Source organism: Microtus oregoni, unplaced genomic scaffold, assembly GCF_018167655.1.
Source record: "Microtus oregoni isolate MIOR12 unplaced genomic scaffold, Mior012 000020F_ref0000438, whole genome shotgun sequence".
Classification (NCBI taxonomy): Eukaryota; Metazoa; Chordata; class Mammalia; order Rodentia; family Cricetidae; genus Microtus; species Microtus oregoni.
In genome coordinates this window covers 18,070,356-18,097,325 of record NW_024543079.1, presented here as the reverse complement: position 1 = coordinate 18,097,325, position 26,970 = coordinate 18,070,356, and the positions used below count along the sequence as shown (strand labels likewise).

General features: G+C 44.4%; 1 pseudogene; it reads right to left on the bottom strand.

Moving 5' to 3' along the window:
* Positions 1-1,074: 1,074 nt before the first annotated feature.
* Positions 1,075-26,942, bottom strand: LOC121460388 (annotated as a pseudogene).
* Between the last annotated feature and the right edge of the window lie 28 nt (positions 26,943-26,970).

Here is a 26,970-nt window from a genome sequence, read left to right as displayed (position 1 = left end):
TTCATCTTGTCCCATGCACTCCTCCAAGCAATGCTATCTTCAGCTATCTGCCATCATTCTCATAACATGGCCAAAGTATCTCAAGTGCCATTGCTGGATCCTGTAGTTTGCTTCCTTCTGTAGGTGGAGATGTTTCTTATATCATCGTTGCACAGCCTGTCTCTTCGTGTGATGCCTAGAATCCTCCTGAGACGTGCCACCTTGAACACATTCAGCTACTGTGTTTCATTGTGCAGGTTTCAGAGGTATGGAGAAGGCAACTCAAGCAAGTGTCTCATAGACTTGTAATTGTATTGTTGTCGTTATGTCTCCTGATGACCAAACACTTCTTAGTGCCTGGAATGCAGCCCTCGCTCTCCCTATCCTCTTGACATCTGAAATAGTTCCGTCCTTTGAAATGAGGAAGTTTCTTCCCAGATAGACAAAGTTGACTGTTTACTCGAGGTTCTGATTCTTTATTACAGTCTTAAAATCCTTGTGCGCCCTTCCCATGTGTTGTATCTCAATCCTCTCAATGTTTACAGCATACCAAGGTTTTCACTCACTATCCACTATTACTATTTCACTGTTACTATTCACTATTACTATTTTACTGTTACTATTACTGTTCACTTTTACTAATACTATTACTATCACCACCACTACTATTACCATTTCACTCGCTCTATTTACTATTTCACTGTTACCATTCACTATTACTATTTTACTGTTACTATTACTGTTTACTATTACTAATACTATTACTATCACCACCATTACTATTACCATTCACTCGCTCTATTTTCCATGGCCTGCAGCTCGTTTGGACTCTCAGCAAGTAGTGCTGTGTCATTGGGGAGACACAGCTATTGATTCCCACACCGACTGTCTGCACAGCTGTCTCCTCATCCTCCAGGGCTGTTGCTGTTGTTAATTTCAGGACTGTACTATAGAGCAGTGGTGAGAGGACGCACCCCTGCTGCACGATTGTCTTCCACTCATCACTTAGTTCTCCACAGACTGTGACTGATGCAAAGGTATCTTTATAGGCATTTTCTAGTATTCTTATGATTTTCTCTGGGTACCTGTAGAGCCTCATTGTTTTCCAAAGTCCTTTCCTCCAAATGCTCTAAACACCCTCCTGAAGTCAATGAGACAGATATATAAGTCTCCAAATTCTTCACATTTTTCTGTCAGTTTCCTCAAACTGAAGAACTGATCAATTGTTCTGTTAGCTCTGAATCCACTCTGGACCCCTACTAGGATTGCCTCTGTTCTGCCCTTGATCCTTTGCAGGACAATGGAGGAGAAGATCTTGCTGCTATGGCTCAACAAACTGATGCCCCTGTAATTTGAGCAGTCCAGCTTGTCCTTTTCCTTGTGTTCGGGAATTATGGCTGAGTGCTTCCATTCCATGGGAATCACTTTGTGTTCCCATATCTCTCTGAAGAGCCTGAGAAGCGCCTCCACCCCTGAGCCTAGAGTAGCTTCCTTCATCTCCTCCACCATGATGTCATCTCCTCCTGGGGCTTTCCTGGAGATCGCCGTCTTTGTATTGCTCCTGTCAGTATTTAATATTTCCCCATCGTCTCTGGTGTTGGAATGGCTGCCGAGGTCCTTCTCATTGCAGTCTATGTTGGTAGCATTAGGGTCATTGTACCGGGTGTCACAGTATTGCCTCCATCTCTGCTTTACTTCCCCTGGTTGTGTTAATAAATGACCTTGCCCATCTATAATCACCCGAATCTGAGGAGCATATCTGGCAGGTGTCCATCTGATGGCTTCATAGACAAGATGTGGTTTATTATGGAGTCTAGCCTCTTCGACCTCTTTGCATATGCCTTGTACGGACAGCTCTCCATCCTTCTTTGCTCTTCGTTTGACCACCCTGCACAGATAGTTGTGGTGTTTTGCTGCCTGCAGATTGCCTTTTCATTTGCTCTTTAGCTTCCTTCTTTCTTCTGCCAGGTTGATCATCTATCTCTGCAGTAAGCATTCTACTGGTGTTGCCCTTTTTGCATAACCAAGCATCTCCTTTGAAGCTTCCTGTGTAGCTCTTTTGATTTTCTCCCATTCCCTTTCTATATTTGTAAAGGGTTGTTTAATGATTTCACTCATCTTTTTTTTTCCAGCGGTTCTCTTATACTCTGTCCCTACAGCTGGGCTCATCAGTTGTTAAGGATCGATCTTCTGGTTCATCTTGCCTGGTGTTCCTCTCCTAAGTTGTAGTAATATGAGTGGCGGGCTACGTTCCTGGCACCTGGCCGCCCTCACGGCTAGCTTTACCCTGAAATAATTACATGGAAACTGTATTCTTTTAAACACTGCCTGGCCCATTAATTTAGCCTCTTATTGGCTAGCTCTTACGTATTGATCTAACCCATTTCTAATAATCTGTGTAGCCTACGAGCTGGTGGTTTACCAGGGAAGATCTTAACCTGCGTCTGTCTGGAGTGGGAAAATCATGGCGACTCACTGACTCTGCTTCTTTCTCCCAGCATTCTGTTCTGTCTACTCCGCCCACCTAAGGGTTGACCTATCAAATGGGCCTAGGCAGTTTCTTTATTAATTAACCAATGAAAGCAACAGATTAGAAAGAAATCACTCCCACATCACTGTTTCAGCTGAATGTTGGCCATAACAAAGTTGGTGATCTGACCCTAAGTCAGCACTAGGAAATGATTGGCTGTTTTGGATGCTAGCTAAGAGTTTCCTGCTGACCTGAATGTAGTCATGCAGTCAGTTTGATCGTGTGTGCATTTATCAGGGGATTCCCACATCAGCATCTTGATGGTTTGTCTTGCTTGAATTTTGCGTTGGATCTGTGCAAATCGTTTGTATAGCAGAGGTCAAGCTGTTGTTTCCGTCTATCGTTCCTTTGTCCTCCGAATCCATGTGTTCTCCTGACACTGTAACAGTCCATTCCTTCTCTGGATCACTCTTGCATGACGATTAGTATGTCGTTCTTGTGCTCCCTGCTAACCGTGTTCTGTAGATCTATGTAGAAACTGTTGATGGCATCCGCTTCTGCTTCTGCTGTTGGCATGTATACCTGTGTGATAGTTACTGGATGTGTCATTGTCTGAAATCTGGCTGATATAATTTGGCCATTTGCAGGTCTGTACCAGAGCAGGCCATTTTTGGGTCAAACTGGATAGCACTAAAGCTACACCTGCTGTGTGTTTTCTCTCTCAACCTGAGTTTATATTGTGCATCCATTTACGACAAGTTCTTGTTAAGGAGTATTGCCGGGTGATAATGGCGCATGTCTTTAATATCAGCAATCAGGAGGCAGAGGCAGGCTGATCTTTGTGAGCTCAAGACCAGCCTATTCTACAAGAGCTAGGTCCAGGACAGGCTCCAAAGCTACAGAGAAACCCTGTCTCGAAAAACTAAAAAAAAAAAAAAAAAAAAAAAGTAGAGTATCAAGTGACTCTTCCTAATCTCCCCGAACAAGTTTGTTTGGAGTGTGTGTGTGTGTGTGTGTGTGTGTGTGTGTGTGTGTGTTGAAACAGGGTTCCGCCGTGTAGCCTTGGCTGTCCTGGAACTCACTCTGTGGACCAGCTGGCCTTGAACTCAGAGATCAGCCTGCCTCTGTGTCCTGAGTGCTGGAATTAAAGGCGTGCACCACCACTGCCCAGAATTCTTCCCTTTTCTTATGTGTCCTTTCCAAATCCTTGATAGGGATTTCCATTTCTAGTTGTTAGTATAGGACAGAGGACAAGTGTTTTAACATTTTCTTTCTGGTGGGAAACAAAATTTATGTGACACGGAAAGATACATGGAGCGATTGTGAGGACATCGCCAGGAGGATTAGGGCACCTGCGGTGGCTGAAACAAGCAGTAACTGGATGGGTCAGGAGAACAGTGATTGATAATAATTGTTTCACTCCTGTTGGTCTAAGTATTTAAATTTTGTTTGTTTTTCAGTTTTTTCTGTATAACAGTCCTGGCTGTCCTGGAATTAGCTTTTATAGACCAGGCTGCTCTTGAACTCACAAGAGATCTGCGTGCCTCTGCCTCCCCAGTGCTGGGATTAAAGGCACTGCCAGCTAGTATTTAAGTTTTAATATTGCTTCTCACCATGGCCAAGGCCCTGCTTATTATTCCTGACTGGTTGGCATCAAACAGCTGGTTTCTCCTGAGGCTACACTGTTTCACAGAGAGCAAGTTGAGACCTCTCCAATTCTGCAAGACTACTTCTATCAAGGGGTCTACTTGGTTTTCCAGCCTGGATATCGAGTCTTCTAAGAACTCTAAATCTTCCTTAGCCTGGGCATTCAAGGTTCTGAACCCTTGTTTGATCTTATAGTATCAGGGCTGACGTTCCTAGTGCAGCAGATCCTCCAATCCCTGAACTCACTAAGAAAGGAATTAGTATGGGGATTGCTCGTTTTGGTTGAGAGTGGTCTGGAATCTTGGCTAGATGTAGGTGGCCTGTGTCCTCATCATAGTTATAAAGTTGTGGAAGGATGTGAGTAAGGACACAAAAGAGAGGATGTGTCCCATGAACATTGTGGGACACCAATAGACATTGTCTGATACTTTTGATGCAAACCCATCAGGTGTCAGAGAGGGCAAGAAGGAACAGCTGTTGACTGTTGGTACCTGTGGCAGTTAGGTTCCATGTAATAGTTGCACAATTATCCAAATAGGGAGAAGCCAAGTAACCTGATACCTTTGACATGACACATAGTCCTTGTCCTTATAAGTCACATAGGGTTATTTGGGGCTGGGACCAGGAACAGGCATCAGCAGTGCTTGTGGCAGTTGTGCAAGTGACAGGTTGGAGACCATTCCTAGATAATAAGGGGGTTTGGGGTCAAGTCAGAGCCAACAGTCCTGTGTCAGGTTAGGTGTAGAGTGGTTGAGGAAAGAAAAGGTTGCTGTTAGCTTAGTTGGGAGAGGGACTTCCAATGGAGAAGTGGGTGGAGGGGGCTCTAACAGAGGTTAGAAGAGGTGAGATAGTTAGTTAGTGGACTCTTAGGATGTGGGTGTCCTGGGAAAACCTGAGGCACCAGTGGGAGGTCTCTTGGGGCCTATGGGTTTAGGTTCTTGTTTTGCCCTATATCTTTGAATTATGATTGAGAAATCAGAGTCTGGCTCAACTGCATATAGCCTAATTGCCCAAGTTCTTCTGGCATCCCAAGGTGATTTGCTAGAGTAGTCATAGATGTCCCAGAGTTTAGGTTGGAAACTTGCAAGGTTGTATGACCCAAGCTGACAGAGGTTTGGGGGAGATGGTAGGAAGATCTTTGTTGGACTTTTCCTAGTGGATAATAGTTACACAGTTCTAAAAGGCACAATGATGTGAATTAACACCCTGGCGAGATTTGCCTTCTTGGACTGGTCATGCATAGATCAGGATACCTTGTAGGTTCTTTTGCAATTGTAAGTATCCCCACGCCATCCCAGAATGGAGGGGAAAGAGCTTGCAGTATTCTGCTTTCAAGTTGGGTCAATTAGAATTTGTAACAGTGTCCAATGTCTGACCTGTATCAGAGACCCCAAGTCCTCATTTCCAGGTGGGTGGTTTATGTGAATTGGAATAGCTAAAGTTTAAGGGTGTGACTATAATTCAATATGCTAATATCATGGCTTCTACAGTATCAAATGAACAAGGCTACTAATAAAATATTAAACCTTGAGGGGACTTTGTTTAGTCACTTTCCATCTCTGGTGGCCCGTTTGTCTATCTGAGGGATCCTCAGGTACTTTCTTGAGATGAGAGTGATGGATGCAGGCAGGAATACCAGAGACCTGAACAGTGCTGGGCATCCTTCCTTGGCTTGAGGCATAAGTTTTACAGTGATGTTGGGGTTATATTTATGGAAGTGGAGTGGGGTCTCAGGGACACCTGACAGCTCCAAGATAGTTTGGGGACAAAGGTTCCCAAGAGCTGCCTCTTTTGCTGCTTTATAGTAAAATTGTTTCCCTGGGTCTGAGGGCTACTATCCATCTGATGTCCCAGCCAGTGTATAATAAGCCAGGTCAGGGGGCAGTGAGATGGCCTCCAGCAGTTAGGTGATTTCCTGTTTATTTTTAATGTTTTTTCTTTCTGAGTTTAGCAGTCCCCTTTGTTTATTTGCCCATGAACATGAGCCATGGAAAATGGTATTGGCTATCTGTGTAAGTGTTTACTTCCTCTCTCTTGGCCCATTCAGTGCCTAAGTTAAAGCTATTGTTTCTGCGTTTTGGGACGATGTGTCTCTGGGTAGGGTTTGTGCCCAAATTATTTCCTTTTAACTTGTAAATATCACTGCTCCTGTGTACCTTATTCATTCACAGATGAAGCTGCTATCAGTGAAGAGGTCAGGGTCTCTGATGGAGAAGGGAATTTCTGTCAGGTCTGGTCAGGTCTTTTGGATGACATCTAGCATCTTCAGGCATCTCCAGTTATGGATGCGTTCCTCAGGGTAGTTGCCCAGGAACAGGGTGGCAGGATTGATGGTCATGCATTCGTCAAAAGTCAATCTGTCTTTATCCAAGTGAAGGGCCTGGTATTGGGTTAGGTGGGCATTAGACATCCAACAGTTAGTGGCATCTCTTAATAGGGTCTTTGTAGGATGTGGGGCCTTTGTGGTTAGAGTCTATTCCAGGATAAGTTTGTCTGCCTCTTTCAACAGGGTTATAGTTGTTTCTATGGCTTGTAAACAAGGAGGCCATGCTGAGGTCACAGGATCTGTCTTTTTGAGATAGATCTATCGGTCCTTTTCAGGGACCCAAGGTTTGGGTCAAGACTCCCTTAGCAATGCCTTTTCTTCCATGTACGTAAAGATGGAGGGGCTTTGTGATGTCAGGGAGGGTAAGGCAGAGGTTCTCTACAAGAGCCTCTTTCAAGTTCTTAAAAGGCCTGTTCGTGTTCCTAGTCCATTTCAAGTGGGTGTTGCCTTTGTTCTCAGGTGTAGACTTGGTGATTTCAGCAAACCTGGGGATCTAGAAGTGGCAATATCCAGTAGCCCCCAGGAATTCCTTTCTTAGTGGTTGGAATTGAGATTTTTAATATGATTTCTAGGCATGTTTTAGATTAAAGCCTTTTTCCTAAAGGCTTTCTCTAAAATTATAAGCCAAATAAGTAATCTGGAGTGAACAAATCCGAGCTTTGTTTGTGGACACTCTGTAATTGAGCCAGAGTTTCTAAGAAACCCTGAGTAGTTCTTAAATTGTCTTCCTTTTCCTTGGCTACTAACAGGAAATCATCCACACATTGAAGTAGGGTAATTTCTGGGAACTTAGGTACTTACTGTGAAAATGGCTGAATTTCTTGTTGAGAGCTTCATCAAAGATGGTAGAGGAATTCTTGAACCTCTGAGATAATCAGATCCAGGTTAGTTGCCTCGATATCCCCATTTCAGGATCAACCCATTCAAATACAAAGATGGGCCGACTTAATTTTGATAAAAAGGATGGGGGGAAAATGTGTCCTTCAAGTCCAGTCCTATGTAAGCCTTACATCCTGGTGGTAAAGACTGAGTATGATAGGGAGTTGGGAAATTGGGGGGGGGGGATGCTTTCTTCCCATTTATTTACCTCCCTTAAAGCTTGGACCACTCGATGATCTTGAGTCCCAGGTTTCTGGACTGGTAATAAGGGAGTATTCCAGGCAGAGTGACATATGTTTTTTTCCACAGGGATTGTTTGACATGAGAGGGGATAGGGCTAGGATTCTCTAGAACATCAGGAGATCAAGACCACTTAACCTCAGACCCCATTGTGTCCTTGAAGGAAGGTGTGATGGTTGTTCTTAGTTGTCAACTCGACAACATCTGGAATTAGCTAAAAGCTCAAATCACTGGGCATATCTGTGAGGGAGTTTTAGTTAATTTGATCATTTGAGGTATGAAGACTCACCTTAAATTCAGATCACTAGAGGTGGGAAGACTCACTATAAATCTGGTTCATTTGAAGTCAGAAGACCCACCTTATACTTGAATCATATGTCCCGGTGGCAGCCTGTGTTTAAATAAAATGAAGAAGAAAGTTTGTGCTCCCTGCCTACTTGCCCTTACTCTCATTTCACTGATGTTTAAAATCTACTTCTTTGGGATCTGGATCTACAGAAGACCAGCTGAGTCATTCAGCCTCATGGACTGACCAACTGCTTGGATTCTTGACCGTTCAGTTGGTAGACAGCCTTTGTTTTTTTTTTTTTTTTGTAGACAGCCTTTGTTGAATCAGTTGACCTACAGCCAGTAAGCCACTCTAATAGATTGAGTCTATGTATTCAGTCTGTTAATTCTGCTCCCCTACAGAGAGAGCCCCGACTAATACAGAAGGGATTCACGAGGGTTCTTCAGACCAGATGTCTGTGGACATCCTTTTGACTTAGCCTCTACACTAAAGAGTTCCAGCACTGAGGCAATGATTTTGTGAGTAGGATTCTGTGCGGACAAGCATATGGTAGTTTATATCCCTTTTGTGCTAGACAGAATCCTCTCGACCAGGGTTCAGCCATCAGGGGGCCCAGCCAATCCATCAACACTTAAAAGCAGAGAGATATGGGAAAAACAGTTTGGATGACATTGAAATACGTGGACTTTCTCTTTGACTGTGCAGGCCCTGCAGTAGGATGGTTTCCTTGGCTGACTCTTCCTGGGTGGCCTTTTCTCTCACCAGCCCTTCTCTACCATTCTTGCTTAGCCTCCAATCACCGTTTTCTGTTGTCTAGTCTACTTCACGGTCCTCAGAAGGGAGATGCTGTGAGAACTGCCTTCTTAGGTGATAGGTATGTTAAGTGAACCATTCCCAAAATATGCATATTTGAAAAGAATATTAAAAGTGTCCAGAGAAAATGCAGACGTTCATGTGGCCACTCTACCTATTTGTTCCCACCCCCGCCTCCACTGTTTTTCTGATTCACTGACAGGTGTCTCTTCCTGGTCAGCGCTGCCTCTTTGGGGTCAGAGGGCAGTGACATAATCTGTGCAAGCAATTTACAATTTGATTCTTTAGACCTTCTGCCTTTATAGAGATATTCTATCACTCCTTGGGGCTGGCCATGGAGTTTTGCCTGAGGTGATATCTGCAGAGGGTTGTGAGGAGAACTGCCGTCTTTGTCTTGTGGGCTCATGTTCTATTCTGGGCTTCCTTCCTGGAGATGGGAGGTGTTGTATCCTAGGAGTTTGTGTTACTCTTTGGGTGTTAAGCCCCAGCTCTGGTCACTTTCTGGGGTGGCTTGATGAAGGAGGTTTCTGATAATGAACTCTGTGAAGATGGGCAGGTCCATAGTACATCCTTAAGCATGATGGTGCTGTCCATCTTTCTCCAGCTGCTGCTCACACCGCGAGGCCTCCTGGCTAGCCTAGGGTATGTTCTGTTAGAGTATGATGCCTGCTGGCTCCTCTCTGGCAGCACAGAGTTGCAGATATGCTGTGCACTGTTTCACCCTTCCCGTCATGATGGAAGCTTGCCTTTAGTGGGCAAGGTGGGAATGGGATGGCAGGGAAACTGGGTCCTGTCAGGCAGAGAAGGAAGGTGGGAGGATGTGCAGAGGTGATGGTGCTACCCTGCTTCCAAGTCTTAAAATGCTTGTCAGTTTGTCCTCTCCGTGGAGACAACTGCTGCACAGTTAAGTGCTATCTCCTCCTGCTTTTCTGTCTTAAAGAGGTTGGGTTTTTTGAAGGCTGCACCACAAACCTATTTGTAAATTCATGTAGGGTTCTAGTTGGTTGGGAATTTGTTAAAGAACCCAGGGAAAGTTGATCACCATGGTTCATACACGGGTGTCTTATTATATGGCCTAGTTGGGACTCTGCCCAGGGTCAGTGGCCAGCTATGGACTGATCATGTCATAAAGTTCTAGAGAAAGTTAAGAAGGGATAATACAATATTTTATAATATTTTCTACATACACATGCATTTCCTTTATTTTTAAATAAGGGAGACAAGACATAGTAACCACAAAATAAGAGTATTTCTCCCATATCCCAGATGTCCACAGCAAGCCTATCACGCACCGTTCCTAAAGAATTCAGGTGCACAACATGCAATGGTACCGCAGAAGGCCATGAACTTCTCCTTAGTGCTCGGTTTGTTACTCAGGCCAAAATCATTTATTTTTTAAAAAAATATGGAACATTTGGCGAATTTGAGCATCATCCTTCCACACTTTTTGTATCATTCCAGATTTAGTATATGTGCTGCTGAAGCGAGCACCAAAATTACTTATTTCATGCCCCCTGGTTGTCTGTTTTCTGTTGTTAATTACCTGTGTCTATTTCCTTTTTTTGTGACAATACTGGAGAACACATACTACCTGCTTGAATAGTTTAAGAATAGTTTATGAGCATCCTTCTGCAGAATCCAAACGATGACATAGTTCATCCGCTGTGGCACTCTGCACTGACGCCATGACTCTCTGTAACCTGGCTCACCTCCTAGGCTTGCGCCATGATGATACAGGTGTTGTGTAAGGTCAGTGGTGTGGTAGAGTGTGATAACATTGGGATGGTCTAAAGCTTTCGTTATCTCAACCTCAGACATGGTAAAGCAGGCTTTCTTCTTTCCCACTTCAAGATTTTACTGCTGTCAACTTATGTTGGCCTGCGCAGATCTTGTCTGATGAACCTGGGGCCTGAGGATCTGAAAGAATGGGGCAGACCTTACTTCATTTCCAGTGTACTTTTATACACAAATATAGCAAAGAATGCAATGATCCAGGGAAGGTTGTTTGATTTAAAAGACATGCAAAGATGTCAGGAAGCAGATACTAAATATTAATAGAGCAGCCCTTTCCCAGAACGTTCCCAGGACAGACCAATTTAAACACGATTTGCTTGGCGTGTACTATAGATTATATCTGGGACAGCATGAAAGAAAGACTGAAGGCCGTATCCAGATTCAGGGTATCCTGAGGACGACACCCAGCATATCCTTTCGCCAGATTGGGTTCCATAGCTATGTTCCGACATCCAACAAGAATAAACTTGTCTTGTAAATTGGATGTAAATGTTTAACACAGGAGGAACAAAATCACATCCAAGAACAAAATGTATCTGAGGTAATAATGCCCTCTGCCTTTTTCCTGGAACCTCTCTAGCAGTTCCCAAAGTCATTGTTCATCATGGGTCATTCCTATGACCATGTTTCAACACACTGCTACCTATGTCTCTATGAGGAAGACCAGGCCAACTTCACCCCTTCAAAGACACCTAGGCCAAGCAAGTTTTGTGATAACAGTGTTGGGTTTTTTTTGTTTTGCTTTGTTTTTTTAAGACAGGGTTTTTCTGTGTAATTTTGGAGCCTGTCCTGGAACTCCCTTTGTAGACAAGTTGGCCTCGAACTCACAGAGGTCTGCCTGCCTCTCCCTCACAAGTGCTGGAATTAAAGGTGTGCACCTCCACTGCCCAGAAAGTAATCTGCACATATCAAACCAGCCAGGGATCTAACCTAGAATCTTCTGATCCGTAGTCAGATGAGTTATCCATTGCTCCCAGGCACAGTGAAGATGATATTTTTCAAGGGTGTGGTCATTAGAGACGTTGGCCTTAAGGTCCTCCTCCATCACCACCCCTCCCCTTGGCAGAAATATTTAGTAGTGGCAACAGCTAAAGAAGGCAGATGAAGAAAATTAAACTCAGATGTTATAGAATTTTGAATGAATTCCTGTGCTAGGAGTAGACTACCTCTTTATGGGTTGTTGACCTGGAGGTTGCTGTGGTACACAAATTACAAAGGACACTGTTATTGAGTATATGCCAGAACTATTTGATAAGGCCCCGTTCTTGAAGACGCCATATGTTTTGGTTACAGGTCATAGAGAAAGAAAGCTGAGACTGACCTGGAAGTTCCCTCCTCACTGGATGGCCTTCATAGTGTTAAGAGGTGCTTGGGGAAGAAGTGTCTGTTCATTTATGGACCCTGTATGCTACAATACTAGTATCTGCCTTCTGGCACAATTTGGCATGACTATTATGGATACAACCACAGCTTTCTGATTAAATTTAAGACTTGCTTGACCAGAAGGAATTCATGCCTAGTACTGTAAGCCAAAGCAGAACCCTGTGGCTGCAAAGTCAAAGCCCCAATTGGGAAGCGACTCTAATTGTTTGGTTAAATGGATGATCATGATAAGTCTGTCTCCTAAACTGCCTTCTAAATACTTGTGCTTCCTTACCCCATAGACCACTATTGCTGTCAGCTGCAATCAATCACAGAAGGAAACTTCCTTTTTGGAAATGATGGTGTGTGACGGAGACTCATAACCACTGGTGAAGATCCTGAGAAAGAGTGACTATTACTGTGTCATAGGGACTGAATACTTAATCAAAGGCACGCATGTGCATCACCCTCTCCAAGGCTCAGGGAACATTGCGGAAGAGGGGACGGGAAGATTGTAAGAGCCAGAGGAGGAGGTAGAATATTGTGTACCATTTGTTTGTTTTTCCCAGAATGGAAGTGTTACCTCTACGAGGGAGCTGGGAGGCTCACCAAACTTAAGAAATAAAGTTCACAAATCCAAGGAAGTCCCTGAAGCTAGAAGGATTCACAAAACCCCTCCCCAAGATTACAAATATAAGACACAACTGCTAGGGGAGAGATCCTCCTACCTATGGAGCTGTTTGCAAACCATGTAGAAAGCTCCAGGTTTGTGGCTCTTGTGAGTTTGAAGCATGGGCATTTCAGTGTTGTAGTTTCTTATGAGTCACTGATGCGCTTGCAATTAGCCCCAGATTCTTGTAAATAAACCCAATAAACACGTTGGTTTATCATGATGGACTTTGGTAGAATTGTTACTTTGGTCTGTCATTGGTTTTGTATCTGAATAGACATTTGCTTGTGATTCCCCAGGAAAAGTCGCATAACACCACTTATGCCCTCATTGACCCTGTTTGTATATCTGGGCCACACTTCCTAAGGGTCCCACAACTCCGGAAAAGAGCAACTCCTGGTCAAACACACGAGCCTGTCCTTGACGTTCCACATCCAACCCATAACAAGGACTTAAGATAATAATGACAGTATTGAGGATAATGATTATACTTCATTGTGTTATATTCTAGTTAGGTAGTAGACATGTATGATGCTATAGTAGACTTTTCAAACTGTTTCTACTATTCTCTAGTAATTCTTTTGGTATCATATCACTAAGCTATTCAGTTACCATTTCTAAACTTTTATTTATTGATAGAAAGGAAAAAGTATAGTATCAGAGTGTTTTATTAACATTAATGGGGCTGAGATGGACAAAGCTTCACCATAGATTCCAAAGAAGACACATGCAGGTCTACTCAACTAAGTGTGGCTCTGGAGATGGGATTTGGCCTGCTCACTCTAGACCCAAGCGTGTTTGTTTAAAGGTTTCCTCCAAAGCCCCTGTCCTGGGTCAGACTGCCCCTGACTCTGTGACAGGGAGAAGAACAAAACAGAGCCACGGAATAAAGACCACGTGCTTGAGACAGCTAAGAGGTAAACTATTCCCAACAGAGGTTACAAATGACCAAGCAAAATCACACTTGTTTAACTTGCTGAATACCCCTCTCTTTTTCTTGGTTTTTTTCTTTCTATTTTTGACACTTTTGCTGAAATTTTGACTTTATCCCAGGATTTTATAGTTCATTTGTTTTTTTAAAAAAAAAATCTGTAAGATCCTGAGCAAAAAGTTAGCTTTAAATCTGTAACAAAACAGCTGGTCACACTGCTGGACAATGGTGATATACACCTCTAGTCCCAGTCCAATTGGGCAGAGGCAACTGGATTTCTGTGAGTTTGAGGCCAGCCTGGTCTACAGAGTGAGTTACATGTCATCCAGAGCTAGACAGAGAAACCCTGTCTCAAAAAACCAAACGGTGGGGGGGCTGATATATGTATAGGTAATCTTAATTTGCTACAGCACACCGTACATATATGTATGTATGTGTGTATGTATATATAGATTTGAATTCAACTGTTGTTTAGAAAAATAGATTTTTTTTTAACTAAGGAGGCATCAAGAGGCCTCTAAGATTTTTTTGGATAAGGAACAATATATAAATTTCTAAGATCTATTTGAGTTGGCAAAAACTGAATTAAAGATATATTTTTTAACCACTTATGACTTTGCTAACTGTGTTCAGCTTTAGTTGTTTGGATAAACTGAGTTATATAAAGTTGTGATATTTTTGGGGGCTGGAGAGATAGCTCAGTGGTTAAGAGCATTGCCTGCTCTTCCAAAGGTCCTGAGTTCAATTCCCGGCAACCACATGGTGGCTCACAACCATCTGTAATGAGGTCTGGTGCCCTCTTCTGGCCTGCAGACATACACACAGACAGAATATTGTATACATAATAAATAAATAAATAAATAAATAAATAAATTTTGTGATTTTATAAAATTACACAATGGAAGAACTAAAAAAATAAAGTTCCCAGTTTCTCCATGTATTAATAGTTTAAAGTTTATTTTGATAATAAAGGATCTTCAATGAAAAAATCCTAATCTTATTAAAGGTACCAACTCGTAAACTATTAGAGATAGTTAAGACACACAAGCTACTGGTCAGACACCGTTTCCCCACAACAAGGTGTTGGTACAAGGGCCTGGGTGCTGTCTGGGCCAGCAGATCTTTTCTCTTTTTCATCTCAGTCTATCTTCTTGTAAGTCTCCGGCCCAGGCCCAACTTCTCTTTCAATCAGAAGGAGCCTCTTCCATCTAGGAGATCTGAAAACAAGGCATTTTGGTAAGATTACCAAGTGTTCAGTTGTCCATCACCCTGGGACCAATCACGCCTTCCGCATGGAAGGGAACATCACCTGTGTGTCCCTCTTCCATCCAATGTGTTAGGGCTTGAGTGGCATCTCCTGCCCCAAGGACCATGCAGGCGAAGCTGGACTCAGGCTCCATCCCTTGCTGAGTGTAGTCCCAAGAGTCTCTTTGGTACCCAGCATAGGGTCAGACAGGCAGCAAAGGCACCAGACTTGGCCAGCCTGCTGCCTGAGGCTATAAAGTGTCACTAGCATCAATGTCCTAACAGAGTGTCAGAAGGAAAACACCTTTGATCTTTGTGTGGGATAATGTTGAAAATAGTATCTTGGGGTGTACTAGAGTGTGGGTCTAAGGAGGGGTATGAATCTGACCCCTTGAGTGTTTCTGACTTTTCCCAGAAGGTGAGAATGTGACAGGAGACTGTGGACCACCCAAATGGACAGCCTTGCTGTCAGAAAGGGGGTCTCCATTGTTTTCCCATCAACATATTCTCATCCATGACCATTCTTGGAACCAACTCCATCTGAGTTCAACCATCACACATTCGTGTTCACCTTGCTTCCACTCAACACACAGCTGCTGGGCCTCACCTTGCACAGGACCGGATGCCCTGGGGCAATGTGCACACCATGGCATATGCTGGCTGCACATGGCTCCTGTGAAGCAGTAGAACAGGGTGGTAAGTCTTTGGGGTTGGGATGGAGACAGGCACAAGGTGAGTTAGAGGAATTTTGAGGCGTTTCCAGGAGGGAAATCACATGAAGTATGAAAACTACCTTGTTTGGAATGGAAGTCATCTCTAGTTCAAGCAAACTTCACTAGTGTCAACTGTGCACGAGGTACATTGGGGAAGCGTGTGTGTGTGTGTGTGTGTGTGTGTGTGTGTGTGTGTGTGTATGTGTGTGTCCCTGTCTGTCCAGATACATAGTACAGAAGAATGCATCCATATGACTCAGGTTGCAAAGCAACAAGCACCAATAATAGTGCCGGGGTGAGTTGTGGAGGTTTCTGATCTTGGTGGGTGTAGGAAGCAAGCTGTCTAGTGAGCCAGGGTGGGGCTGAGAGCTGCGCCATAACCAATGGACCCACCTGCTCCCGTGCACTCTACCTTCCCTAGGAGCACAAGATGGACACTTCCTGTAATCTCATTCTTCTGTTCCTGCCTCCAAGCTGGTCAGCAATATTCATCTTGAACACATACAAACTAGACATGACCTCTGGGGTCCTCTGCTTCCATGCCACTTCCTCTTCTAATGACTGACAGGTACCCCTGGAGACAGGGAACTGGGCTGACCATCTACGCATGGAAGGTCTTCTGAGGCTTGTCCTCCTGATGGTCACCAGCACTCCGTGGATCCCTGTTTACAGGATTTCCGAGTTCCACGGAGCACTTGACTTTGTTGGCACAACTGTGGCACCACTGGCCATCATGAACTACCTAGACGGGACAGTCAGGATGGTCATGAGCTCAGACCTGCCTCCCAGGGGATCTGAGAAGGGCATGACATGCCCTGTCCTCCCCCGTCTGCATCTGCAGACACAGGAATGCTTTGCCCCTAATTTCAGCCTTGCTGTGGACCCAGCTTCCCCCTGGCACACACCATCTGAACTTCTTACCTGGCTCTCTCCTGCGCCTGCAAGCATCCTCAGCACGCTGCTCTCCACTCCCTGGTATCAGCTTCCAGGGAGCACAGTGCCTCCAACAGCACTTGAAACAGACACAAGAAAGTGGCCTCTTAGGAGAAACGTGCAGGACTTCCCTTTGACTGTGCTGGCTGTGGGCTGTGCTGGGCCCTCAGTCTGATTCCTCCTGAGAGCCTGCCCCCATTGTTCCCTCCACCAACCCTTCTCCCACATCCTTGCCCAGCCTTGGGCCACTATCCTCTGCTGTCTGTCTACATCTAGGGCAAGCTTTTTAGGAAGGATACCGTGGGATTTGTGTGATAATATATTATCGACAAACCCCTAAAATTGCTATGTTTATAACCTGCTTATTTAAAAGCATATTTAGTCCAGGAAACAGCTTAGTGAGTAAAGGCACTTGACACCAAGCCTGGGGACCTCAATCCATTCCCCAGGACCCACATGGTATAAAGACAGAACTGACTCCTGCAAGTTAACTTCCACACATATACAGTAAATATTTTTTCTTTAAAGAAAAAGACATCATTTAAATGGGGGGGGGGGCTAGATGCAGAAGTGCATTGTAGCCTCTCCACCTACCTGTTACCATGGCTGCCTCCAGAGCACTTATAGCTCATAGGCAGAATTTTATTGTTGCCTAGGTGCTCCCTCTTTTTAGTTGGCAGGCAACAACATAAACTTCTCAGTCCTTTAATAATCCTACTCTGTAGGCGCTTCCAAATCAGTCTTTTATTTTTTATACATTTTTATTGATATTTATTGACCTTTACATTTTTCTCTGCTCCCTCACTGCCTCTCCTCTCCCCCCAGGTGGGGTGTTTCTGGAGAGGATGACCTGAGGTCTTTTTCTTGTGGGACCTTCACCCTGGGCCACCTTGCTGGAGAATGGCGGTGGTCTCTCCTGTAAGGTCATGTTGTTCTTTGAACCAGCTGCAGTCATACTGTCCCCTGAGCTCCTCCTGAGGTGAGATTTGTGGGAGAGATGCGCTCGTCTTTTCACTTGCCTTGTTGGTGTTCTCACACTGGACTTTCTCCGTAAAGGCGTGATGAGATAAAACATCCCGTGAGGACACCTTGATCTCTGGATTGTTGGAGTCAGCTTTGGACACATCCAGGGATGACTGACTGCAGTGAGTTCCCGGTGGTGCGTACACTGAAGACATTAGGGTACATATTCCATCTGAGGTGTTGCTGCTCTCTGTATCCCCCAGGAGCTGCTCATGAAGTGAGCCTCAAGGACATGGTGGGGGCAGATTCTTTAAATGGGGGCTGGCTTCTGCCCGGGCAGTTCAGGGTGGGAGGCATACTGTACCTCCTTCTATACTTTCTGCCATTCTCACGGTTTTTACATAGAGGGGGCAAATTGAAGGTGGCAAGTGTAGGGACACTAGACACCCTCTTTATGGGCACTTTTGGCATCGAGGGAAGCCCTGTAAGATTCAAAGATCCATCTGAATGCCTTGGCTTAAGTTTTTTTATAAAGTTGTTCCCCCAGGGTGACTGTTGCCTAAGTATCAAATAGGTAGCCATCACCTGATCAAACTTCTTCTCCTGTAAAGCTTCCTTTATCTCCCATTGCTTATATCCCATTACACCCGTGATGACCATTACAGTGGGGTCTGGGAGGCTGTCAGCGCTCTCTCTGAAGGAATTGGGAGAACCTTCACTGCCATGCTTTAGCCATGGAAAGCTCACAACGTCATCTATTCTTGGTCTTTGTCCCGGGTTTACAGTTAATAACTTGGCAATCATGTCCCAAAGCTCTGGTGACATCTTGAGTTGAAGAGAATACTTCCCTGCCATGATCTTCTGCTTCAGTCCGGTATCAGTATTTTCCTGGAAAGGCAGGCACCCTGTGGACATAAGTAGAGCGCAACACCTAGACTCCAGATGTCAACTGCAAGGCCATTGTAGCCTTGACCTTCAAACAGTTCTGGGGCACAATAAGGGAGGGTCCCACAGAAAGCTGCCAACCTCTGTCCCATGAGAAGTTTGGTGCCTAAACCGAAATCACTAAGTTTTATATTTCCTTTGTGGTCCACCAGAATATTTTGTGGTTTTAAATCCCTGTGGGCGATCCCTTTTTGGTGACAGTACTTGAGGGCAGATACCATCTGTTTAAATAGCCTCCGGGACTCTTCTTCTGGTAGGAGGCCGAATTTCACAATCCTGTGCATTCGCCCTCCACCCGTGGCATGTTCCATAACCATGTAAATGTTATTTGTGGTGTCGAGTATGTGCAAAAGTTTAATAATGTTTGGGTGGTCAAGGTTTTTCATAATTTCAATTTCTGATTTGATGAAGGTGTTCTTTATGCCTTTTGGAAGAATTTTTACTGCTACCCTTGTCTGGGTGAGTAGATGGCTAGCCAGTTTTACTTCCCCGAATCCTCCACGGCCAAGTGTTGTCAGTATTTTATAGTGTTCTGTTAAAGCCTTTTCACCAAACGGGTGGGACTTTAGCTCTTGAATTCTTTGCCACCTCCTCATCTTTGTTGATGGTAGTATCAATGTGAACTAGTGATACAAGATAAAACTTAATTAAAAGTGGGTCTGGGAGAAACATTTATAGCTATAAATTCCTGCAGTAAAAAGAAAAAGTGATACCTGTCCCAAATAACCCAATGATATATGTTAAGGTCATAGGAAAGCAGGAGCAAGCCAATCTCAGAAGAAATAGCAGCAATGCTCAAGTTCAGAGCAGAAATTGATGAAATGGAAACAAAATAATACAAAGACCAAAGCAACAAAAACTTGATTTTTGTAGGGGTCAATATAACAGATGCAATCTTAGCCAAAATAACTAATAGAAAAATGTAAGATACAAGTTGATAGTGTTAGAGATAAAATAAGGTAGCATTACCAGAGACACAACTGAAATCCAGATAACCACTAGGGAATGTCTTTAAATGTCCCAGTGAGCCAGGCGGTAGTGGTGAATGCCTTTAATCTCAGCACTGGGAGACAGAAGTGGGCAGATCTCTGAATTCGAGGCCAGCCTGGTCTACAGAGCGAGTTTCAGGACAGGCTCCAAAGCTACAGAGAAACTCTTGTCTCAAAAATCAACGACAACAATCTGTTCCAGGGAACTGGGAAAATCTAGAATAGATAAACTTCTAGACACACATTAGCTACCAAAACTCAACTAAGGAGATAGAAAACACCTGAACTAAAAGACGGTCAGAGCCAGACGCAGTGCATGACAACACAGAAACATTTTCTGAACCAAGCAGGGCACTTTCCCATCTGCCCAACAGCATTGTGACCTGCTTGAGCTCACTCCAGACAAAACTCTCAGCATGAGGAGGGAAGGCAGGGGAAGAAGTCACACTCCTGATGAGCTATTGATAAGTGATAGTTTCCTGGGGAGGGAGAACAGCTCTTAATGGTGTGGCCGCTGGTAAGGTGGACAGACCACTCTCCAGCAGAAGGCCATATATCCAAGAGTATACGGACAACAGAAACTGCACTTATGGTCCAAACCAAAAAGACACAAATATGGGTGGTAGGAAGGGGAGCAGGAGGATCTGGGAGGAGTTGCAGAAAGGGATAAATGTGACCAAAATATATTGTATGAAATTCTCAAAGAACTAATTTAAAGAAGAAAAAAGCAACAAAATTGAAATAGTAATTTAAAATAATCTCTTGGTGAACATAAAAGAGGCCCAGGACCAGAGAAACTCTGGGGATTTCTATCAGATCTTTAAAGAAGAATTTATACTGACTATTCCATGGAATAAAAAGGGGGAAAAAAAAAAAAAAGGGGAAGAATACTTTCAGAATCATCCTATGAGCCTGTATTACCAGGTACCAAAGCCAGGAAGAATACAGGAACAAAAGAAAGGTAGAACCAACATCCTTAGTGAACACAGATGCAACAGTCCTTAGTAAGGCACTTATTGCTTCGCACAAAATTCATCACGCGAGGGCTGTAACCTACGCCAACTGAATAACAGTGCTGTGCAGAAACAGGAGGGCCACAGTCCCACTCTCAGCTGGAAAGAGTGAAACTCATTTTTCAGGGGAAAAATGCATAGAACTGGAAATCATCATGCTGTGTATACAAGCCAGTCACACAAAGACATTTGCTTCAAAGCTGGAATCACAGGCTGGGGAGGGAACCTGATAGTAAAATGATTAGGGATGTGAGGGGGAAAGAGGAAGGGGCATGTATATAAGAGTAGGAAAATATTATCAAAGTACATCATGTGCATATATAGAAATGTCACCGTGGACTTCTACACTTCTTTTTTAGTTGTTGTTAAAGATTTATTTATTTATCATGTATACAGTGTTCTCCCTGCATGTATACCTGCAGGCCAGAAGAGAGCACCAGATCTCATTACAGATGGTTGTGAGCCACCATGTGGTTGCTGGGATTGAACTCAGGACCTCTGGAAGAGCAGGCAGTGCTCTTAACCTCTGAGCCATCTCTCCAGCCCCACTTCTTTACTTCTTACACTTAATACTTACTAACAGAAACTTTGAAAAGTAAAAAATAAATAAATAAATAAATAAATAAAAAGACAAAAAATAGAATAATTAGAACACCGGAGGATCGTTAACAAGGAAGATTTACAATACGTAAAAATTAAAATCTAAAACCAGAAACATAAATTACAAAAATAAGATGAAAACTAAAACCCACACCCCAAAAGCACAAGCAGCAAGGTGAGAGGAGACTCACAGCGTCAGCACAACAGGTCACCAGTGTCCATGTCCCAACTTCCCCAATATCCGAGTCCAAATCGTTCACCAGCATCCAGGTCCCACAGATCATCACCAAAGAGCTCTCTGCATAAGAAGGACAAAAGCCAGCCCTAGGCAGTGCATTATACGCATGGGTGTCAGTCATTCCTTACAGTGGCTCCTTGTGACATCAGAACAAGACATGGACCAAGGAGGCATGGATGCATTCCTGTCCAAAAGGACTGTGTTAGCCACTCTGCAGTCACTGCTACCGAGTACCCAACAGGGAGCAGCAGAAGGAAGGGTTTATTTTGGCTCACACATTGAGGGAACAAGGAAAGCATGGAACAGGAGGGGTGGGTGTTAGCATGTGGCTGCTTACACTGTACTGGTGGTCACTCCACCTCTAACACCAGGCCAACAAATTGCTTCCTGGAGTTAGACCCCACCTCCTAAAACTAGACCCCCAACTTCCTAAGACAGTGTCACCTACTGGGGACCACAAATTCAAATACAAGGGTCTACAGGGAGCCGGACGGTGGTGGCGCACACCTTTAATCCCAGCACTCGGGAGGCAGAGGCAGGCGGATTTCTGTGAGTTCGAGGCCAGCCTGGTCTACAGAGCAAGTTCCAGGACAGGTTCCAAAGCCACAGAGAAACCCTGTCTTGAAAAAACAAAAAAACAAAAAAACAAAAAAAAAAACAAAACAAGGGTCTACAGGGGACATTTCACATGTAAACCAAAGCAAGAACCAGCTCCACTTTAACAGTGATGACAACAGAAATGGTAACAATGATAACATAGGCCCCCAAAGCTCTATGCTTTCCTGGGTATAGACTCTGACATCCACCATAAGAAAGCGAGCTCAGAGGATGTTCCAACAGTGTGTGAAAGTAGGAACAAAAACACGGTAGTAATATCCGGCTGTTACAGACCTCAGTCACAGAGCCTGCTCCAACAAAGTCAGGCTGTCTGGAAGGGGGCGCTGAGGCTAAAGAAATGTGAGATTGAGAGAAATTGAGGCAGAAAACACAGGATAGATTTGGGGGACTGCCAGCTTACTCTGGACAGCAGCAAGTTTATTTCAGAGCCGGCTGATACAGAAAAGCAGAACAAAGCACAGCACAGCACAGCCGAAATCTAACCACAAGACCACTCTTGTCCTCGAGCAAGCAGCTCTTCTGTCTGGATGTGTCCGAAGGTTTGACATCAGCAGTATTCTTCCTACTAGATAGTGTGTTCTTTTCTCATGGGCAAAATGCTCTTTCCCATGGGCTTAATCAGAACTTTCTCACAGCCCTCAGAGATGCTGGAGCAAGCAAGGCAGGCAAGCTTGAACTCAAATGACTTTTGAGCCAGAGTGAACGCCAGATGAAAACTGAGTCACTGTGAGCTGCCAACCTCAACACATCTACATTCAACGTTTTCATTCCTCTCTTCAAAGCTGGGTTGGTATCGAAAGTATGGTAGCCTCTCGCTGGCACTGTGCTCCTATAACAAAATGTTCTGTTTCCCAAGTTACCAATGTCTGTGGGACTGAGAGGAAGAGTTTGAGCACAGCTTCCCACAAACAGAGAACAGAGCAGCACCAAGCCTGGAGCAGAGCTTTACTTTGATGGTTAAATAGTGTTTGTCAAGCAGAGATTTAGGCTGGGACACCTTAAAGTCGGCTCTGGTGGGTCAAGCCTTTCAGTACCTGCTGCCTGAGAGGCTGACAAAGAAAGATGGGATGTCCAAGGCTTTCCTAGTATTGCGTGAGTTCAAGACCAGCTTGGTTCTTGAGTGACTTTTCCTGGGGAACCATGAACAGCAACAACAACAAAAGCCTTTTCACCCAATGCAGAACCCCAATGCTAATGCTCTTGAATTGGTGAGACCTGGAAGAACGGAGCTGGTAGAAGGACGAGTGTCTTGTACAATAGCCAACTTTCCTCAGAGCATCAGACAGTTCATACTCTGAGGGCTAACAAGAGTCACCCAAGTAAAGCGTACATCACAAGGACAAGCCGCCTATGGAAGAAGCATGCTTTTCATAGAGGCATATAAACAAGTAACACTAGCCAGCCGCAGCAAGTAATCTAAAATGAACCCACTCCTGGCAACTACACCTAGGAGGAACACGAAAACACATTCCAAGAACAAGTCTGTGTTTTTGAAGAAACTGAGGTCAGAAGAATCTTGTCTTGTTTCTTGGAGTTTTCTCACAAGCACTCATAATTCTCACATGACAGCCAACCACTGAGCAAAGAAACATCTCCATCCTGTGTATTGGCACAGGAGCCCATGTACGTACAATAACAACAAATATTTTTAAATGTGTAGCCCAGGCTGGCCTTGAACTCATGACCCTCCTGCCTCTGCCTCCTTCAACAAATCCTACTGGCGTGCACCACCACAACTGGCATCAAAATTCTTTAAATTTAAAAGCACAGCTCTTATTCCAAATGGCACAGGAGACAATATATTCTGAGCTAAATATGAGTGACCATGTCCCAGGAACAATGTTTCAGATTGCCCATAATGATATGTTCCCCTATGGAAGAGGTCCATGTGGACTTCTGTGGTCATTTGACAGAAGAAAGTCAGAAATATATGCAGTTAGCAAATATATTAGTGGGGATCCAGAAAAGTGGGTTAGAGCAAAGCAGGGAGGCATCTACCTATAGAGCTCAGATGCTATCTGTGAACAGTCTTAAAGTTCATGCAGGCTAGTGGTCTGCTAAGTTAATACAGCCCACACTTTTGATCTCAATCTTCATAAAGAGATGAGAGTTAGCTTCCCTTAGGCAGCAAGGCAGAGATCATAATGAGTCATGAGCTGGTGAAACCACGTCTGTCACCCCGCATCAGCTCACCCTGTGAGGCTGTTATGCCTGTGTCACAGAACCCCCAAATAAGACCTCCATGAAGCCAGCATCCGATGAAAACAAGCTAGCTTGAACTGTAATCCTACAGTTCCCTGCAGTGGGTGGGGGACAACAGCCCTGAGGCTTCAGGGAAAGAGGGGTTTCAAGGGGAAAACCCACAAAGTGGGGATGGAGGGTGAAGGGGGTGGCACAAGTCTTGGCGTTTTGGAATTGGGTAAAAGTATACAACTTTTGAGTTCCATGGTTGGGGTATAGAGGAATTTCAAAACAGCAGTTAATCAGGTACCTACAAGAACGTTTGAAGCAAGCAGATGCAAACAGATGTTGTTTGGGCACCCTGGTGGGGTCACTTTGACCAGGGCTGGCACAATTTCTTGGGAATGTTTATGACTTTGCTGATCTGCTTTCACTCCCTTAGTTGGTCCTGTCTAAAATAGAGTTCTTTCTCAAAATGGAGTTTATTCTGCTCCTTCTAGGCATCCAAAACTGGCCAATCCCAATAAAGATGATCTCAGTCTCCATTCAGTTCCCACCCTAGATCCACAAAATATCACCTGGCAGGCAGCCCTGCAGGATTCCTTCCCTGAGACCCCGCCCCATTTTGGGAGTTCTCTCTTCTAGTTATCTGTGTTTTCTTGTTCATCTTGAGAGTGAAACAATGAACTGGGAAGCCACTGGCATGGGGTGGCTTTGGGGACCATTGTCCACCAAGCACCCTACCTCCCCAAACCAAGACTACCAAGAAACAAGGAAGGCTCCATGGCTCTCAGAAGAATCAAACCAAACCAAACAAACAAACAAGAACAAAACAACAACAACAAACACATCAACTAGGATCTTAGGTCATATGCAGAAGTAGGTGGTGAGCAGATATTAAGGAAAATAGAAATGGCCCGCGATCATTTTTACTGTCAACCTTCCATCTCTATCCTCAGTCTGTAGACTCTTCAGCACAGAAGTGGATTTTTCAGGAAACTCCAGTCTATACCACAATGAAACCACCAGGCAAGAAGCAACAGCAGATGGAGTGTTAAAGGAAGGCTGGGTGGGACTGGGTGAGGGAAGGGCTGGAGGTGGAGCTAGAGAGGGAAGGAGCTTAGAATGAGCAGGGGATAGGGGAGAAACAGGGGATGAAGTGGACTGAATGACAGGGTGAGGTATACCTCCCAATTTCCAAGAAAGATACCTACAGTGCTAATACAGTGCTAATAGAAAACTGGACTTCGTTTATTAACAATTTTAGTAAGAGGGTTGGAAGCCAGGCATGGTGGAACACACTTTAAATTTAGAATTCAGAATGTGAGTTGGGAGACTAGGTGGAGTGGTGCACACCTTTGCTTGTTTGTCTGTCTGTCTGTCTGTCTGTTTTGGTCCTTCAAGACTGGGCTCCAGATACTAGGTGTGGTGGTGCACATCATCTATCTGTCTGTCTGTCTGTCTCTCTGTCTGGTATCTATTATTCATTTTGGTCCCCCTTTTTTTTTTTAGTTTTTTTAAGACAGGGTTTCTCTGTAGCTTTGGAGCCTGTCCTGGAACTAGCTCTTGTAGACCAGGCTGGCCTCAAACTCACAGATATCCTCCTGCCTCTGCCTCCTGAGTGCTGGGATTAAAGGCAGGCACCACCACCTCCTGGCTTCATTTTGGTCCTTTGAGACAGGCCTCCTCTGTGTAGCTGGGATTGAAGGACTGTGCCACCACTACCCAGCTTGGAGTGAACCTTTAATCACAGCAGCTTGGGAGGCAGAGGCAGGTATATCTCTGAGTTCAAGGCCAGTCTGGGCTACATATTAAATTCTAGGGAACAGTCATGACTAGAGAGAGAGAGAGAGGGAGAGAGAGAGAGAGAGAGAGAGAGAGAGAGAGAGAGACCCTGTCTCAAAAACAAAGAAACAAACAAAAAAAAAAGTGGAGTCAGGCCGGATGGTGGTGGTTCACACCTTTGATCCCAGCATTTGGGAGGCAGAAACAAGTAGATCTCAGTGAGTTAGAGACCAGCCTGGTCAACAAAGCAAGAAAGACCCTATCTCAAAAGGGAACAGAATTTGAGCTGAGGAATTCCTCAAGGTCCCTTAGCAAGTAAAACCTGAAAATGGGCAAGAGTTAACAAAGTAAAGCAGAAAGGAAAAAACACCCTAGGCAGGGTAAAGCATAGAACTTAAGGACCTAAAAGGCAGAGTATGTTTGCAACAAAACCCTTGGAACAGAGGTAAAGAGGAAGTGAGGAAGCACCAATGTCTACTTAGTCAATTTCAGGACCATCAAGGGTAAGGGGCCTGAAGCAGAAGAAGCTATGGTGGTGCACACCTTTAATCCCAGCACTTGGGAGGCAGAGGCAGCTGGAGAGATGGTTCAGAGGTTAAGGCTCAGAGGGTTAAGAGCACTGACTGTTCTTCCAGAGCTTTTGGGTTCAATTCCCAGCAAGCCCATGATGGCTCACATACCAGATCTATAATGAGTTCTGGTGCCCTCTTCTGGCCAGCAGCATAAATGCAGATGTAGTACTGTATGTATATATAATAAATAAATCTTTAAAAAAAAAAAACTTAAAAAAAAAAAAGAGCTAGTTCCAGGACAGGCTCCAAAGCTACAGAGAAACCCTGTCTCAGAAAATAAACAAACAAAAAAATTTGAAGGACTGGCCTATTTCATACAAAAGTGGCAAGCCAGTAGACTTCTATTAAGGTAAGAGAGGAAACCAAGGAGAGGTTGGACTGTTAGGTTCAAAGAATAAAAGCAACAAGAAGACAAGGTACTTCGTTTTGCTCTGTTATATCCACAGCCCTTGGAAGAACATCAAGCCATAGACAGCACTAGGTAATGCTTCAGGAAGGAAATGAATGAACAAGTAAATAAGTTAACGAAATAAAAGGATGAGACCATGAATAATTGCAGGATCTGACTTCTTCAAGAGTCCTACATCCCTCAGGCCTGTGGGAAAACCAGCCCCTCCTTACATCCACCAACCTCCTACCTTCGCCCTAGGGTGCGCTTCGCATAGCAGCCACCAGAGGGCGGAAAGCGGTTGGGTTTCCCACACGGAGGACTTTGCGTGAGGCACCGCGAGGGGCGGAGCCTACAGGCAGGCACCCAGCGGCCGGACGAAGTAGA